Source organism: Gekko japonicus, unplaced genomic scaffold, assembly GCF_001447785.1.
Source record: "Gekko japonicus isolate JY-2015 unplaced genomic scaffold, Gekko_japonicus_V1.1 scaffold1801, whole genome shotgun sequence".
In the NCBI taxonomy this organism is placed as follows: Eukaryota; Metazoa; Chordata; class Lepidosauria; order Squamata; family Gekkonidae; genus Gekko; species Gekko japonicus.
Window position 1 is genome coordinate 171,617 of NW_015163143.1, and position 954 is coordinate 172,570.

Sequence of the window (954 nt, forward strand, 5' to 3'; positions counted from 1 at the left end):
TCCAAAACTGTGGGCTCATCAGCGGGGTCAGACACACAAGTCCAAAGTCCCTCTTTTATCAAGAAATATTTCATCCTCTGAGCCCAAATAGCATAGTTAGTGGTAGTTAGTTTTTCCACGAGCTGAGATGTCGGTACCTGTGCCATGCTGGTCTGTGCTCCTGGCTGCTGGCTGCCCAGGCTCTGCAGAAGGGCGTCTGTGTCAGCACACGACTCCCCCTCAACGCTGCTGCCGTCCGGCTCGTCCAGCTCCTCCAGCACCTCCGAGTCTGCCAGCTGCTGGGTGTCCTTGTCGGCAAAAGACTCCCCCTCACCGCTGCTGGCCTCAGACTCCTCCAGCTCTCTCGACACCACCGAATCCTCCAGCCTGCTTCTCCACAGCTCTGCAGGGACACTGCTTTCGGCTCAGCACACAAAAGCCTCTGTTAGCTGACACGTTGCTACTCCAGTGGGACTCACTCACAACTCCACCTTACTGCCAGCCGCGGATCTGGGCCCATAACCCTGTCGCGGTCCGCGCGGAATGCTGGCTGGCACGTTAGTGCCCAAGGGAGATAGAGAACCCACAAACGCTGGAGTCAGGTACTTTGGTGCAACCACAGTGATTTATTTACACCAAGCCACCACTTATTTACAGCTCTGAGCATCAATATGCTCCGCAGCAACTGATACATGGAGAAGGGGAAGAATGCTGTACAAGCTGTACATTTATACATCTGCTGACCAATCAGCTCATGGCTGATGCAACCTTCAGCAATATCTTCAGTGCCAGGCTGCACTGCCTTAAACTGGTTCTGGCCAGCCTCCTAGCAGTCACATGCTGTTATTAGCTGTCACTTTTCTGACACACCAGATTAAACTCATCTAGGCCAGCCTTACCATAATTTGTGTATCACGACACTCCTCCGGTCAGAGATGAAGGGCAATGCATCCCACATAGGGAAGCGAAGGGAGG